The sequence below is a fragment of the Heliangelus exortis genome, chromosome 2, assembly GCF_036169615.1.
Source record: "Heliangelus exortis chromosome 2, bHelExo1.hap1, whole genome shotgun sequence".
NCBI lineage: Eukaryota > Metazoa > Chordata > Aves > Apodiformes > Trochilidae > Heliangelus > Heliangelus exortis.
The window spans coordinates 22,571,718-22,589,833 of NC_092423.1; the positions used below are offsets into that span (position 1 = coordinate 22,571,718).

Consider the following 18,116-nt stretch of genomic DNA (forward strand, 5'->3'; position numbering starts at 1 on the left):
ATAAATATGAAATTGATTTTATCTTGACTATTGTACATAGCAACTGAAAACTGCCTATTTGAAGTGTAACCACTATTCTGATTTCTGCAATGCTTGCAAGTATTTGTAGGGAAAAATTGCTGTGATTTTATTTTACCCTTTGAACACTGGGATCCCCCAAATAGCCCAACAGACCTGGATGAAATATCATTAAAACACAGAATTTGTTAAAGCCTATTCTCTTATTTTAACCAAAATACCCTGTGGCTAGAGTGTAGTTTCACAAACAAATTCATCCTTACAGACAGAAAATTCTAAAGAGTCCCTTTTTAATACTATTTCCTTTACTATAATACCACATTAGAAACCTCTATTGCTCCTCCATTAACAGGAGGGGTTCTGAATTTTTTTAATTTTTGGTGAAAAATAATTTGCAGAAGCAGGTTTTCACATTATTTGAACAGTGATAGAGATCACAGTGGTCACTTTCCTTTTAGTCTAATATAAAAGACAATTACGTGTGGTGGTCTTGCTACGGAATAAGCATCGTCACTCATTGTTCAGCTGACAGTCCCATCATCCCCAAAGATAAGGGCTGTCAGGGTCTGTCTTCATCCTGCCTGTGAAGAGATTCTTGGCCTTTACTGATGCTGGGAAATTCAAAGTAAGAAATTACCTGAAAATTAGGATTTTTTTTAAAATGTGGGGTTTTCTTCCCCCTTATGTTCAGTGGATAGTCAATGAGGTTAACAGTACAGTGCAAATAAAAGTTTTTACTACCATGCTTTACGAGGGTTACAAGCTCCCCCAGCCTAACCTAGAGTAGATTTTAAAGTTATTAAAGCTCAGGAATCAAATAAATAAATATCTCCAAGTTAATTTCCTAATTAGATGAAGCTGATCTCTTTGTCAGCTGTCTGTGTCAGCAGAAAAGATTTGGAAAGGTTTCAGTTTTTTCCTTTACTGTAAGCATTTAATCACCATTCTAAGATGGGACTTACCACCATACTGAAACATCTAAATTTAGGTAACAAGACACAGGCTATTGACAGGATTCATTTGCCTGACCTTCCCCACCTAGTGGCATTTGAAATGCCCAAGGATATTCCACCTGCTCCCCAGGTGTCTCTTGTAGAAAGAGGGGTTCAGTGCATCAGACCATCCTGTGTGGATGTCTTGATAACCACAGGCATCTCAAAAGACAGTGAAAATCCCACATTCATCCTCTGGCTAGCACAGGCCATTTAGTCTAGAGAACAGCTCATGTTGCTCCAAAGTACATACCAAATGCATGTTTGGGTGAACCTTTTCTCCCAGCCCACCTGCTCAAGCTGACCAGGCATTACACGCAGTTACCCTTGTCAGTATCCAGGCTAAAAACTATTGCATTAGTGGAAGACAGGATCTAAAGCAGGTTGATGCTCTTACAGAGCAATGCTAAGGACATATTAGGTAGCACTGGATGAGTGTGAGCATCAGAACCAAATCCTAGCACTCAACTGATAGTACATCAGGGAGCCTGGACAGTATACATTTAGGTACATATCCTTAGGTATTTTAGTTGTGAAATGAATACCATTTGAGTTGTGTAATGAATACTGTTCAATGTGCCTGCACTAATGAGTCCACATGTTTGAGCTCAGTATGACTATCTTGTTAAAGTCATCTTCTGCTACTCAGCTGTACAGAATCCTTTGGCAGTCCATGGGAGGTAGCATCCTTACAGTGCCTTCTGCCTCACTGCTCTTAGGAAGACTTTGGAGCTGATAATGAGAATGCCCTCCAGGATAATAGAAAGCAGAGGGTGGAAATAATCTGTGGGTTCTGAAGGTCAGCATCTGTTTTCTATCTTTTCTTGCTCTGGTATTGAATCTGCAATTGGAACTGTCTGTGTTTAAGCTGAGCAAGCTAATGGTGCTGTGTAAGCTTACTACTGTGCACACAAAGCAGGTGACTCTACAGTCTGATAATGTGCTGTAGTATGCTGCTCAGTGGCCTCAGATAAATTTGAGGATACAGTTCAAAGCTGATGATGGCATGTTTTTTAATAAATAGACCAGTGTTGGTCTATCTAGATCAATTCTATGCCATACCATCTACTCACAGAACACATGGTATATCATTATTTACATCAGGATTCACCCCGTGCATAACTAGGGGAAATCCGTTCCTACAATTAGAGTAAAAATTAGGGGAATACTAACAATTAAATATATAGTATATATATACATGTATATATATACTATATATACTGTATATATATATATCCTATACAATTAATATACGATTACAGCACTGGCCCAAGTAAGAAAGCATGCAGGGATAGATAGAAAATGTAAAAAACCCAATAAATTCTCTTTTACTGTAGGTTAGTATTATACACAGCATGTATAGCATATTGAATGTATACTAAATGTGTATACTGTAAAACAAAATAGGAGGACAGAAATCACAATTTGGTTAATGAGAAATCTGTCTCTAAACCATTCCTGGACTTCAATCACTTAAAAATCTACCTGACAGTATGAATTTCCTGACTGTTTCCAAGCCAGATTCCAGCTTTGGATTACATACAGGCAATTGATTGCCTGCCCACACCAAGCCAAAATGTCCATAAGCCAGAACAAAATCTTCCAAACAGTTCTAAAGATACCACTTTTTTTCTTATTATTCTCTGCCAAAGCAAACTACTAATATTTGCCCTATGTAAAGACTCCAACAATATTGCTATTTGGAACTCAGCTGCTCCAAGGCCGAACATCTGCTCGGTAAATCCAACAAAAAGCAAAGAGCAAAAAACCAGTTTTATTCTAATACACTTCAAGTACATGAGTATGCAACTTTCATGCAGTTATAGGGAGATGGACAAGATGACCTAGTGTCTGTTCCTGTCTACCAAAAATAGTTCTGGTTCTATATCATTGGATCAAACAAAGTCATGTTTTCTTCAGGCTGCAAGTGGTGCCAAGTGTTATCAGTCTGGAAAGGCAGGACAGTAAAGCCAACAGGCAGGTGAAGTCACAGTCACTGATATTATTTTCCTGAGTGCTGATAAGGACTGTTCAGCTAATCCAGTTCATAGGCTACTTTGTGACACTATAATGATATTTGCAACCCTGGAAGACAGCCATATGCTATTGAAATGATGCTTGATAATGTTTCTGTACCAGTTCTGCTTCAATTGACCTGACTGCGGTGTTATCAAAATGTTGAGTTTATAGAACCTAAACTATATTCAGTGTCTCCTTGATGAAAAATAAAAATCAGTCCCTAAACCTAGTGACCTTAACACATAAGGTATGGATGAGATTTTTATTGAGTGCAAGAGGGAGTAAACCCACTTTGCTGGAGTTCACTTTCTTTTCTCTATTATTTTAAGCTACAAGTTACTTATGTCTTCCAATTCTGCACAGAGAAACCCTAGTGTTTAATCCTGTCTCCCTGGTGACAGGCTGGATGCAGGCTAATGGTTGGGCTATGGTGTCAGTTTCTATTAACTCAGAAAGCTACAGTTCCTGTTTTTAACCTAAACCCTCAAATTCGGGAAGAAGATCCCTTCCAACCCAAGCCATCCTAGGATTCTGAGATGATATAGAGAAGCCTAACAACTCAACTGTTGACCAAGAAAGTGCTGTCTTGTACAGTATGCTAATAAATAAACCTACTTATGTGTAGCAAAACCTCTGTGCTTTAATGAGAACAGCTGAATCAGGGCCAAATTTGATAGAGTACCTGGCAGAGTAACTTTCAAAAAGGGGATCCTAGACTTTTCCTACTAGCAGGTAGCCAGCTCTCCACTACATTAACAAATAATTCTGTATAGTAGAAGTGAATCTGTGGACAGAAACTCTGGGTTTTGAGACACCTACTTCAACCTTTGGGCAAGAGTTAGGTTGCTCCCTTGGAGCAGTTGCCCTCACCACACCTGTGGCTAGATGGTGTCTGCAGGATAAGTCTTTAGACCTTTATGTTCTCATTAGTTGTTGGAGCACATTTGGCATGCAGCCAGGGAAGGTCTTCTCCTGTAGTTACCCTTGGAAGAAAGCCAGAGGCATGCTCAGAGAACCAAAGCTCTGTGCAGGAACTGCAGATAGCTTTTTTTTTTGGTTCAATAGCTTATTGCTGCTTCAATCCAAAATACTAATGCAGAGACAGACACACTCCCTGAAGAACCTTGCTTGAGTTTTGAGGTTCCCCAGCTGAAATTTTTTAACTATAGGCGCTGTTATACCAAAGCAATGATTGCATTGTATTTAAAAATAAGGTTCCAGGACCAGATGAGAGGATGTCAGCAGCTTTTGGAATCCCAGAGTACAACCAGCCCCAAGAGACCTTGACTACTCAAGACACTAGAGAACACAAGCCTTATTTCAATGAAAGCAAGGTGAAACAAACACAGGGGTCCACTGTTGTGCATGAGAATACACATAATTCCCATCTTCTTGTTTTGCTAGTGCTTGCAAACAAAGGGAAAAAGAAGCTTAAATTCTACTCAAAACTGTGGCACAATTAGACAATATGCAACTCTTGCCCTTCCTCCAGTAACTTTGAAAATCTCTTCATAATCTGCACACTGACACTCATTGTAAATGGAATTAATTTCAGTGCAGAGCACTAGTCAAGCTCTTAATTTTTGCCCAAGGGAGTTCAGAGAATCATAAGCAGGTTTTCTATTCATCCAAAATTAGATGCCAGTGTCACATCATTATATTTCAGGGCAATACAATTAATCATCAAATGCAAGATGTGAGAAGAAATGAGGTAGCTTCAGAAAATGTCTTGCAAAAAAAATATTTTTGTTGTTGTTGTTGTTCAGTAAATGGTCAATTTGTGTGCAGGTGTATAATTTCTGAATAAAATAATATATAAAATGGGCTGGGCTTGTGGCTGTTGTATAACTTGTTCGCTTTGTCACTTTAGTTTTCCGTTATTTTATTGTACCCTGACTCCTTTTTTGTTTATGGGAAATATAAGCATGACATTAATTTCATTATCCTATTCTGCATGCAGTTTTGAATTACATTTGCAAATGAAGAAGTGGTAAGGAAAAGCAAATTCAGTAAGAAGGTTGATTATGCATGCATAACCAAGCAAGTGCTTGTTTTAGAACAGTATATCTTGAACAGTTGCGATAAGGATTGCCAGGATTAAGTATCAGTTTTATGAATAAAATTTTTTTTAAAGTGACTGCTATAGAAATTACTTCAGTTCATTGACCTCTGCATGTTTTATCCTGAGCAGCACTGCAAATTGTGATATTCACTATTAGACTGAGTTAAAATCTGAAACAGAGAAACAAGGGACAACTGTAGGTATTATTAAAATCTGTAATTTCTTATAAACTGTCATTATTGTAAGCAGCCTTCTTTTTTATGACATCTTAAGTGAAAATGAAAAGAACTGCAAAAAGTGTTTTTCAGCATTAGCCACAAAAACAAAAATCCAAAGAGCAAGATTTTTGTACATTATAACTAATCTAAAATACTTGTTCCCATAAAATCTGCACTTTGCTGTAAATTCCAAGATATAAATACTATGCATGAAGTGATGGAACCATAGGTTTACTTGAAGTGATTTGTAAAAATGCAGCTCATTAGCAGAGCCAAGTTGATAGCAGAGACAGTGGCAACACTATTTCTCCTTATGGCATAGAATAATGTTGCAACATTAATTACATTTAGTGATGCCAACTTCTGTTTCTTATGAAGTCATATTTACGTATTGAAGCTCTGTTTTTAGTTCATATACAGGTGGCCTATCCTCAGTTACATCATTCTATGTGAAGGATAATAATGTAGAAATTAATCATAAAATTTTAAATACAGAAGCTTGGATGTGTAATGAAATATTGTGACTTGAAATATTAGCAGTCGTTTCTTATGCTATATATCTATTTTATTACGGTAATGTTATATTACATGCCATAAGATCAGATATTAATTCCCATTATTAACAATATAGTAAAGCCAATTCTGTTCTTTATTATTTTATTTATCAATATTATTGTATTCTTACCAATACCTTATATATAGCATTATATTTTTGTTAAACTATTGTGCTAATGGGGTAATAGCATAATAATATAATGTATGTAATATGTATAATATATTAGAACTATAGTATAGTTTTATAGTCATACTACATATATTATACTACATAACCTCTACATACCACATAAACTAAAAAGACAGAAAGGCTGAAGCATGTATATCAATATGCTGCAGTTTTTCTCACCTAGGTAATTAGTATGAAGGTTTCTTTTTCTTTCATCTTCCATGGCTATATTTTCTCTTTACTCATTTCCTCTGGTGCCTTGCATTTTTTCCTTTATTTCCCAACCACCTTCATCATTGTGATATTTTTCCATGCTTTCTAGATGTCTTCCTTCACTAAAATTATTGAAGATATAATCATCCAGTTCACTGAACTAAGGTTGGAACATGGGGTGCTATTCCTGGCGTAACCACAAACCTGCAGGCAAATCTTATGTCATCTGACTCCTTGCTTTCACTTTTTTCATTCTGCTAAAAGTATATAGTGTTTTATTGAACTCCTCTGCCCTCCTAGTGATTAGAAAAGAGTCATCAATAAATGCAGTGTCATGTTCCCAACTTGATCAGCCAGTTCACCTTGTGCAGATAAGACATGAAAGAGAGGCCAACAACTTTGTGAAGTAATGCTTAGTTATTTAACTTCAGGAAGGCATCCAAATCACTGAAGGGAGGACAAATAAATCCCTATTTTTTTCTATTGGTATCTCCTAACAATGTCTCTTTTAACATGCTGGACTTATGCTGGGCTCATATATAGGCATCTGTGATGCCTAATTTATCTCTACACGTCCAGGATGCACCAAGGCACATTCAAATTCTGTGCTGCAAAGCTGAGTATTGTGAGGCCAAAGTCCTAGAGCTGCATTCAGTGCAGAAGTCAGCCAGACTTCAGAATGATGTTTTTAATATTAAATATAAGCTTATGCAACCATATGTCAAATAGACCGAGATGAAGACAGAGATGGACACATAAATCACAAATGGACATAGTTGCTTTTTCATTTCCCTCCATAAAACATATACAGTAATTCCAGCAAAACCTGTCACAGTAATTCAACTAGAACAGAATTGGTTATTTTGAATATATAAAAATATCTTGTACTGAATCAACAACTGGATTTATTATACTGAGTTCACTGAATACAGTTAGGAGTCCAGCATCTAAGAACTCTGTTCCTCTAAAATGAGGAAAAAGAGAATTTGCAGGACAGAACTAACTGGTGTTATGAAACTTGACTCCCACCTGACCACTGTTAATCCCTGGACTCTTCTACAGTACACTTGTGTTAATCTCCACAGGTGTATGGAATGGTTGTGAACACTTGCACTACTGACAGTGCATGTCCCATCAGACAGCTGCTGATACTGTGAGCCAGCTCAGAAGAATACAGGTTCACATTAACAGGTCAGATCTCATAATGATTAGTTTTCTGTTGGGTTTTTCTGACAGTATGTTGGCAGTGTTATATAAAGCTGCTAAGGGATGAAAGCTAAGTGCAGTAGACCAAAATGAGTGGTGATGGAAATGTATCAGGAAAAGTTGCTTTAAACCAAAATGGAAGCGGTGAAGTGTCAGTGAGGTGCACACAAAATAATGAAGTTTAGAGACCATTCATGTTTTAAACAAGTACAAGCTCAGAGTTATCCAATAGTTTAGAAATTAAATTCATATTGATTAGCGTCATATTCATGAAAACACTGAGTGTTTCCCCTGAGCCTTCTCCTGTTCTAGCCATTCAGTTAAGTTCTCATGTAGTAGTGGACTATGCTGCTGCTAGAATCCCAGAATCATATGATATTTAGACTTGGAAGGTACCCTTAAATCCAACTCCCTGATCCTTGCAGGACTACCTAAAACTGAACAACAGGACTAAGACAGTTGTCTAGACAAAAATTACTCTTCCTTTGCTTCTGCTTTTATCATACAGTTATGTAGCCATACATTATTCTAGTGAAGACAGCAACAAGCCAGAGAGATTATAAGCAGTTCTTTGTTGTGTTTTATGCAAGAACAGGCAGTTTTACTATGTAGGTTTTAAAAACTGGGAGGAAATGTCATCCTCCCATCGTTAATTCATTGAGTCATCTATTTTAATTAGATAGAGTGTTAGAGAGCTCACACACTGTACTTATATTCATTAAGGAAATACACTGTCAAATCAGTTCTCTAATAAGATTGTTCACCGTTTTATAACACAGGTGGCTGTGGTAGCACGTTACCTAAAATCAAAGTTCTGAGGTACTTATGTAGCATTACAATCACTAAACATTCAGTGTAGAGTCACTCTTCAAAAATAAGGAAGAATGCACAGAGTCTGTAATGGATATAAATTCAGCCAGAAGAAGAGCTACTCTTAAAAAATGTGACACAGTAAAGCAGGAAGTTTAATGATGGTACTCTGAGAATTGAGGACATCCCATTTGTCTTTATAATAGGTGATGGTGTAGCCAGAAATATTCTCTCAAGTTGAGAGTTATCAGCCTAGCTCATTTTTCTGAAAACAAGGACCTCTAATGTTGCACTATGTTCAGTAAGATCATGGAATTAATTGACACCCCAGGAGGCCTTGTGAAACAGTGTCAAGCTCTAATCAGCTGCTTGAGTTGTTGTCTCAGAAAGCCTCAGGTCTCCGTGGTAGCACTAGAAGAGCTCATTACATCTGGGTAATGTATTCCCAGCCAAGTACTTGTGACAGAATTAACTCTATGTCTTACTGTTCTTTCATTCAAGGGGAGATAAGGGTGGATCATTTACTTGTTCAACAATGTATGTGTTTGAGATCTTTTGTGCCACAGACACTGGTATATTTGTTTTAAATTGAGTGTTGTATTCTACAGTGCTATTCTTAATGAAAACAGTCATGTTTGGTGAATTCAAGAGCACAATTGCTTTAAATTTGGTACCATATTAGTCTGATACTCACACATATCACAACAGGAAAAATGTAGTCTTTGATTATAAAGAGGTAGTCTTTTCCTTTTCCACATCTTGGGTATTTTTAAATCTACCTCTGCAAGAATATGCTCACGCTCTCTTTTAATAATTTTAAAAATCTCAGGAAGTCCCCTTGGATCTAAATTTTATCTTCTATTTAGTTTGGTTTTGTTTTTCCTCTTATTATGCTTATTATATCTAGATTTTATGCTCCCATTAGAATCAGTACCAAAGCTTCCACTGAATCCAGCTACAACCAGGATTGGAGGTAGAGGTGGCTGCATCTCTGGTTTGCTGTTACCCAGTTTTTGGGGACAGACCTCACCAAGAGGTGAGGATTAGTTGGAGCATTTTAGGCAAACAGTTTTAAGTAGCCCTTCATGCTTTTTTGCAGTATGTCCTTATGCTGGGCAAGAGAACAGCAAGAGGAATTGGTTAGTGGCACCAAGGTGTCCCAGCCAACCATAAGAATGGGGGTTTCTCCACACCATCACAGGAGCCAAGAATCTGCACCAATGATACATTCTAAAATATTATTCTTTTCTATTAATAAGTAAACAAATGCACTGCAGACTCACAACTAGCTAATTGCAATAATTACTACCTATACAGGTAAAGACAGGTAAAGACAGAAATGGGCAGGTAGGACAACGGTTCTGTTTCTAACATGGGTTGTAAGTTGAAGGAAATGTGTACCAAAACAAACATAGGATGGAAGGGAACAATGCCACAAAGTCAAGCAGCATTAGCTGTAAATCAAGCAAAATAACTTGGGCTGATAGGATTCCTCTGCATGCCCCTGGAGCTGATGCATACTGAGCATGGAAGCTGTGACAAAAATCACTTGACATTTGAGTCACATTAACCCACAGCAGTGCTCAGCATTGCTGCTGAGCCATCACTTCTTGTGTGTTTCCGCTCATTTCACTAATGCATTCACTCCTTCCTGTTGAGGAGACTTCCTCATGCTGAAAATAAAAACTAGCACTTTATCTAGAAAAGTCGCTCCTAGAGGAAAATTAGAACTGAAGATGTAATGCAAGAATGTAGACATTGCAGAGGGTTGCTGGATTTGTTAGCCTTAATTCAGTCCTAAGTCTGGAGGTGCTGGGTGAAGACTGAATTAATGTCTTCAGTCAATAAATGTTTTCTGCAACCAACAGTCAAATATTCATATTAATTCTATAGATATATCAGTTACTACTGTTTTTTGCTTGTGGACATATTACTGTCATCCCACAAAAGCAGTTTTGGAACGTAATTGTTTCCCTTTGGGTGTAGGGAATGTTACCAGGCAATTATTCCCCCATGGTGGCTTTAGAACATGGAATGGAAAACAGTTTTACTCTGGAAATTGCCACAATGGTGCCATTAGTCTGCAAGTTGAGCACCCAGTTGTATTTTAAAATTAAATTACTTTTAATTGTCAGGTGTGTTCCAGGGTGAGCTGCAAGCCATAAGCATTTAGGTAAAAAAGAACTCATAAAAGTATTCATTACTTCCTCCCTTCTACTCATTCCTCTGTCCTCCCTTCCACCAGCTGTTTCACCCTTCCTTTTAGCCTTCCTTATTATATTTATGTCCTCCTTTTCTTCCTCTCATGCATGTTTTTTTCTATCAGAATGCAAATATTGTTTCATTTGGCAGATGAATGGAAGGTTTTTTATTGCTTTGTCTCAGATCAGTGGAATTGTAGCGAGTATAAAACTGCAGGGTTAATAAAAGGGACTATATAAAATTGTGCAACTCACATGACTGTAGCTGGGGAGAAGCAGAGGAAAAGAGATATATGTGTGTGTAAACAACCTTCCTTTTTCCATTTGGACTTTATAAGAAATTTGAAATTGTGTCTTTTTCACTGAGATAACCTTAGGTGCTGAGGATAGCCAAAACTTCCAAAAATAAGTGTTTTGGGCTTCTTTTGGAAAAAAGTGCAAAAAGATGCATGAAAACCTAATGTGAAGAAATACCTTGGTTTCTGGTTAAAACCGTGCAATCAAATACTCACAATGGAATGATGAAGCAATATTTTACAGGGAAGGTGGACAGTGTAGATACAATTCAAATGCATGATTAATGCTTACCCTTGCAAGAGAGTTTCCTGAAGGAGATTGCAAATTCACATAATGTAAGAAAAAAAATGACCAATCTGGATATACAAAAAGTTTATAAATATTTTATAATAAAATTAACAGTTATTCTCTGTTGCTATGAGGAATAGAAACTCACCGATATTAAACATCATATTGCATCATTTATGATATTGAATTTGTCTACATGAACTGGGTTTAATATTATGATATCTGCAAAGAAAAAGCCAAACAATATTAAAAGAGAGAGGACATAAATGTTTAATATTATTGGTATTAAAGACTATAAAAAGTGATCTGATATTATTAGCCTGTATTAAAAAAACCCAAACAACTCAGTAAAAAAAGGGTCCTACCAGCCATAGATGAGTGGTGTGATAATTGCTTCTGTGCTCATCATAAATGCTGTATTTTCCTACACATGATCAATATAATTATTACATGATCAATATAATAATTACATGATCAATATAATTACATGATCAATATAATAATTTATATATTATTGACATAAATTTCTCTTACCCAAATCAAATATGCAAGTCACTGCATATAAGTTCTGTTGTGTTCTATAGAAGAAGCTGCTAGGTCAAAATGTAAAAGATCTTAAATTATGTCAAGTAGGTTTTATCTGAAAAGAGGTGTCAGACAAAGAACTACAACATCACACAATCTATTATAAATGCAGTGCTGGAACATGCATTGTACTCTAAAAATTGCAATTGGAAAAATGAGAATGGAAAGAGATAAATGGAGGATTTAACTCTTAAGACTAATTGATAATAACTCAGTCAGAAAAGAGGTAAAAGAAATGATCGCTTCAGAGGAGAGAAAAATCATGCAATAGTGAGCATATTGAAGGAATTACTTTAAATAGAGGCAGACAATAATGTCACAATCAGATTCACTAAAAGACTCAGTTGTGTAGAGTCAGGACTATAAGGAAAAAGTCAGTGATGTATTTTTTTGTCTTTTTTTGCATAACAGGAACAGTTCTTCTATACAGTTTAGAAACAAAAAAATCCTATTCTATCTACATTTTAAGATACAGACAGAATTTCTCTGAATATTTGGTAGGAAGTTGAGATTTACAGCAGTCCTACCAGTCCTCCTATCTGCAGAGTAGCTGGAGTACCTTCACATAGGTCACTGCTGAGAAACCTTCTGGATTCCAGCCTAAATATGAAGGCCTTATGTACCATTTGATCTTTACATTTGAGTGTATTTCATTGTCTTTTTATTTTATTTTTTTTAAATCTGCTTACTAGTTGGTTAATACATGTGAGGAGATCCTCCATCATCTTTTGTTTCAGCCAGGGGTTGCCTGAGCCAAGTGCAGGATCTTGCACTTGGCTTTGTTGACCCTCCCACAGGCCCACTTCTTGAGTGTGTCCAGGTCAAACCTGCTGACCAAGTTTATTCTGATGCAGCCCAGGATATGGTTGGCTTTCTGGGCTGCAAGTGCAAATTGTTGGCTCATGTTGAGCTTCTCATCAACCAGCACACCCAACTCCTTCCCCTCAGGGCTTTTCTCAACCCATTCTCTGCCCAACCTGTATTTATGCTTGGGATTGCCCTGACCCAGGTGCAGGAAATTGCACTTGCCATTTTTGAACTTTTCAAGGTGAACAATAGGAGAACATTCTGTATTGTTGACTATAGCAGCTGAACAAAATTATTTACTTTTTATTCTATTGCCACAGTTAACTTTCCCCTGTGAATTCTTTATGTAAGAGAACAGGATCTTCTCTAGGCAAAACAAAAAGGGACCATCCAAGGAAAAGTTCATTTATTGAATCATCCTCATGTTCTGCTGCAAATCCTAGTATCAGAACATTTGTGTAGTTTTCAGATTTCACACTGGACACAAATACTTCGATTACCTCCTGCATTCTATTACCTTCCCGCTGACTTTTAGAGATCTTGTAAAATCTATTTTTCTGTAACTACAGAAGAAAAGATACCAGGGCATAGATTTATGCACAGTTATTCCAAGAGTGTGGTGAATGAGCACTCAAACCACTCCTGACCACCCAAAGATGTCCTGTACCAGCCCAGGCAGATTTAATAGGATCATAGACTGGTTAGGTTTGGAAAAGACCTTTAAATGCCATCTAGTCCAACTCCCCCATGCCCCACAATGAGCAGGGACATCTTGAACTAGATAAGTTTGCTCATCCAAGCTGGACTTCAATGTTTTCCCTCAAAAAATATTATTTACAGGTGCTCACGATAAATAATCCAATGAAAAGATAAATTACGGATTTACATCTAGGTTGCCTTATTTAAGCACATAATTCACTTTTAAACCTCTTGCCCCTGTTGTCTTTCTCAAAGATCTCCGAAGTAGTCTATAGTGTTCACCAGACAACCTAAAAGACTACATCTACATTTTGATTTGCTATAACAAGAAGGCCTAATCCCTCTGGCCCAGTGATGTAGAAAAAACTCTCCACCACACTGCATCCCAGGGCAAACAAGTTATTGTCCATACTTGGCTTAAGGCTTAAGACTCCTCAGGTCTGTGTGATACACTTAGATATAATGTATTTGTTTTTATTGCAGCCTGGCTGAAATAGTGTGAAGGCTATGTTAAAACACTGCCTCAGTAGATCTTCTGGGGCGTGATGCTGTGTCCATTTTATGACATGGAAATGTTGCTTACCTTGGAGAAAGCCATTAGATGGGAATGCCTGGGGGAATGCCATCTGATAGTTGTTGGAAGACTACACAGGGCATGGAGAGCCTGGTGAAGTCTTGTCCTTGCTGCATGTAGAGTGTGATCAGTGAACTGAATGCAAATTCACTAGAAAATGAAAGCCTGAGAATGAACTATGATACCTGGACTGAGATGATGGAGGACCAGGCTCCAGGAGCCAAGCTATTTGCTGGTGTCAATGTGCCCAATAGTATTTTACAGCTGATGTCTCACCAATACTGAATCAAATGGAGCCATTACCCTCAGCATCTTACATACAACACTGCAATTAACATGTCAGAATGTTATTTGCCTTGACTTTCATTGTTGACTTGCATTTAATTTCTTTTCTACTCTAAACTTCTGGACCATTTCCCTTGTATTTGTGTTTACTCAACTATTCACACTCTAGTAACAGTGAATGTGATTTCCTTCTCCAAAGAGCAGCACTTGACAAACATGTTATTGAATTTTGTCTTGATGATTTCAGACCATACCTCAAGTTTATTATAGTAATTTTAAATCCCAGTTCTGGTCCCTAAAACATTTGTTTTTATGCCCTGTTCTCTTAATTAGTATAATTCATAGATTTCATGCATAATCACACTTAATTTGGTCATCTAAATTACTAGTGGAAATGTAAATAAAATTGTGAAATGTAGAATATAATCCTGTAGCTTGTTCATGTGCTTATATCTGCCTTACTTTTCCTTTAATCTCATCTGACAATCCTCAAGGGGGACCTCAGTAGTTAGATCAGCATTTAATACTTTCACTCTTATCTAATCTGGTTCACAGAATCATATTTAGGTTATCAAACTCTAACAACTCTGGTTGCTTATGTCCCCAAAGAGGATGCAGTCTGTCACTTACTGAGCTCTTTATTAATGTGAGTTAGCTGTCATTAATTTTGCATTTCAATTTAGAAATCAGTGACCAAGAGTGGGTTAATTCTGTTACATATTTTTCATGTTCTGTTTAAAAACATTATATATTTAGTCCACTATATTTGTAGAATTCCATGGGTTTATAGAAAGCTGCCAGTGAAAGTTTTACTGTATTAAGTGACCTATTTTTCACCTTAGTCCTTTTGAACATAGCAGATATATTTACTACTACTTACTGAGGCAGACAACATGGTATACTTTTGTCTAGGTCAGCACACTTTAATGACCATGCAGTCTATTAAATATCTCTTACGGACTCTGGATTTAATAAATGATTTCTAATTGACTAGGTGTCAGTGGCAACATTCTAGAAAACTCAGTTACATGGGATTTTTCATTGATTTTCCCCATATTAGAAAATGAAATGTCAGATACCATTAATTGTATTTTCTCAATAAGAAGCATGATGCAAAAGTAGCTGCTAGGAGAAAGCACTTCTAGCCTAATGTGCAATAGAAGTATTATTTTTAAATTAATCCAATAGATAAACATTTATTACTGTTATGTGCCTCTGTGGGTCAAACTGATGTGAAAGCAATTACAACCCATAATATGGAATCAGTTTGCAGGCTTCTAGGAAAAAATGCATTCAAGTATCTGCTTCCATCAACATAGGTGGTTAGCTCATGGTTTCCGATAGTTCTTGCCAACAACTTCATCATCCCTGACATCAGCTTGCACTTGGTGTTGTGCATGGATCAAAATAATTTATAAGTATACACATGCTTACCCAGGCTGTATGCTCTCAGGAAGGAATGTATGATCCAGAGCAAAGTTTATGAGACTGTGATATACATATTCATTACTACTAGTGGCCCCCAGTTCAAAATACATTGGTGCATCCTTCCTGCTTTCCTGTGTCTACATTGGTGTAGTCAGGCTTTCAAGATTGCATATTGTTTCTACAGATGTGATGCTACAGATTTTCTTCGACGTGATTTCATTTATTATGTCAGAACTGACCACCCGCTTTTATAATTCTAGGGAGATGATATTAGCAGTCTGGATGTGAAAATTCATTTGGCTATGCACAGTTTACGGTGGTGCTAGAAGTTCTTATGTCTTTGTAGTCAAAGAAAAATCCATGACCTTTCTAAAGTCTGTGATGTAGCATTCAATTTCCCTGCATCTGATCGATAAGCAAGCAGGAAATTATATCTTTTGCCATGGTAGACAAGCATAATTAAGCAATAAGCCAGTGGAGGTAGATGTGATTATCTTAGGATGCACCTGGGAGCTGCCTTGTTGCTATTTTAAAACATTTTTATGCTAAGGGAACTGTATTAATTTCTGCTGAGAAAGATAAAGTTGGCAGTTTGGAATGCTCACAAGCAGCAGATTCAGTTGTGCTTCACAGAGCAATGTGGTGTATTCACCCCAAACAATTAGGCTTCTCCTTCACCAGAAGCAAATATGGGGGAGGCTGTAAACATTTAATTGACAGTTCAGACAGTTCACAAAAAAACAGCCAACCAAACAAAAAACAATCAACCAAACAAAACTCTTAGGCTTGGCTGGCTGCCAGGGATTTCAAAGCTTATATTTTTACCAGTTTAGAATAAAAAAATGTGGCCCCCAACACTTGACTTCCAGGGAAGACATCTCTGCATAATTCTGTTGCATACACATTCTAATTTATGCATTTTAATTATACCAAAGGCCTGGTGAATAATTAATGCTAGCAAAACAATGGGTCTGAAGCATAAGCTGAGAAGTATCATTTTTAATGTGCTTTGCAGATTTAAATAACTAATGACAGCTATTTAACTATTTAATTGCAAGAAGATTTCCCTCTGATACAATGAAGTATTAACCACCATTATTGAGCAGCCTGTCAAGCTAAGATGTGTTCTTTCACACGACTTGTTTTCAAATGCCCAATCTCAGCAAATATCTGTACACTCACCCACCTGAGCCATATGCATGAAAACAAAAGATTTCTTTGGATGTTTGCCCTGTGGGAGGGATGACAGGACATGTCATTGGCATCATCTGTAAAATGTAAAATCAAAATTGCAGACACAAAATTCCACTTTGACCTCCTGTCTTCAAGCAGGCCAGTCAGCTCATGCAGTTTTCATGGGGAGATTTAGAACTGAATATGAAGAAATACAATAGAGTATTCTTTATTCCTGAGTTCAGTAATTTAGAAATTAAGGATGTAGGCCAGGTTAGCAATTTAGAGATTTGAAGTTGTCAATGGAGACAGATAGCAGCTCTGGAGAGTATTATCTCATCCCAAACTAAGTTTTTGCAATAGATGGAATTAATCACCACTTGGCAGTGGCTATAATTTTTCTGTTTCTTACAAAGGAAACTTAGAATAATTCCTTAGATTACACACCTACCTTCTAGACAGTCTAGTTTAGGTGAGGTTATTTTCACTAACAACAGCAGACTCGAAACTACTGTGTGAGAAAGACCTCCTGTCACTAACCTGATGGAACAAAGACCAGGGCAAAGTCTGTCTCAGAGCAGAGAGCTCAGTGTGTCACACTGACTCCCCTGCTGCTCGGTCAAGTCTCAGCCTCAAAACACAAGACTCTCACTTAAAAAGTCCTTCTGGCTCTGAAAGGCTCAAAATGTGTATTTCCATTAATCTGCTGTGCCTAAATGCTTGCTTCTGCCCTGGCATGGTCCCTGGAGCCATGCTCGGCAGTGTCACGTGCAAGGAGCGGGGTGTCCTAAATGTGCAGAACATCCTGAGTTTGGTGCACTTTGTGTGTGCTATGCAAAAGGTGGTGAAAGCATGTAGAAAGCAGACAGCACTGACTACCTAGCACAGAAAGCCTGGTGGCAGAAAGTACTAATTTCTTTAGGTGTGTAAAATGAAACAACTAAAGAATTACAGCAATCCCTGGCAATATATTACATATACTTAGGTACCATCAACTTGTCAATACAAAATTAAAGTAAATGGCTTATACTAACTTCTCTTGTCATGCTTTTCATGTCAGAAGTTTGCTCTTAAAACTCCCATGTAAAATGTTTAAGATGGTGTCATAATTACAGCACCATAATGAAAACCTAGTAAAAGAAATAAAGCTGGAAAAGGCTGATGCCAAATTTTGAATATCAGGCCCCTTGTTTAAGCACATGATTTGAATCTCAGCAACTTTTGCCTCCTATGTTTAAAGTTTTCTCTTATCCAATATTATATCTTGAACTCAAAGTGCTTGACTCTCCAGAGCACCCACCTGAGTCATTAGGGGCACAAGGATAGAAACTAATTGGTTTTCCCTGTTTTCAGCTGTGGTTGCCTGAGCCTGTCATGAGCTCCTGTTATTTTCAAGTGGTTGTGGTCTTTTTTGGGTGGGTGGCAACTTGCATTCAGCTTGGGTGTGTCCCCTCATTCAGAGATGGGGAAAGGGAAGGGTGGCACAGCTCCTGATGAGGTGGCATTACTCCAGGGAA

The 18,116-nt window shown here is 37.3% G+C and overlaps 1 protein-coding gene across 1 annotated transcript in view; it reads left to right on the forward strand.

Moving 5' to 3' along the window:
• The window catches only part of ZNF804B (zinc finger protein 804B), a 64,510-nt gene that overhangs the window by 15,768 nt on the left and 30,626 nt on the right, over positions 1-18,116 (forward strand). The gene's annotated exons all lie outside the window — the stretch shown is intronic.